The following is a 426-nucleotide window of genomic DNA, read 5'->3' as shown; positions in this document are numbered from 1 at the left end:
CTGCCCTTGGACATTTCTAGGGACCCCAGGGCAGCCTCAGCTGCTCTGGGCACCTGTGTCAGGGCCCCAGCACCCTCACTGGGAAAGATTTCTTCCTAATATCCAATCTAAACCTACTGTCTGTGTGAAGCCATCCCCCTTGTAGTCTCCCTTCTGGTACTGGAAGGCCACAATAAGGTCACCCCGAAGTTTCTCTTCTCCAGGCTGGACAATTCGAATTTCCCAGCAGAACTGCTCCATCCCTCTAATCATCCCGTTAGGTCCTCTGGACTGGCCCCTTCTCCTTCCTGTGCTGGGCGCCCAGGGCTGGAGGCGGCTGTGCAGGTGGGGTGTCACCTGAGCAGGGCAGAGGGGCAGAATCCCCCCTCAAATGCCGCCCATGCCGCTTTACCTGCGGGGGAACAGCGGCGGCCCCGGCGGGCGGGG

The sequence above is a fragment of the Geospiza fortis genome, unplaced genomic scaffold (assembly GCF_000277835.1).
Source record: "Geospiza fortis unplaced genomic scaffold, GeoFor_1.0 scaffold391, whole genome shotgun sequence".
In the NCBI taxonomy this organism is placed as follows: domain Eukaryota; kingdom Metazoa; phylum Chordata; class Aves; order Passeriformes; family Thraupidae; genus Geospiza; species Geospiza fortis.
This window is presented reverse-complemented; position numbering follows the sequence as displayed.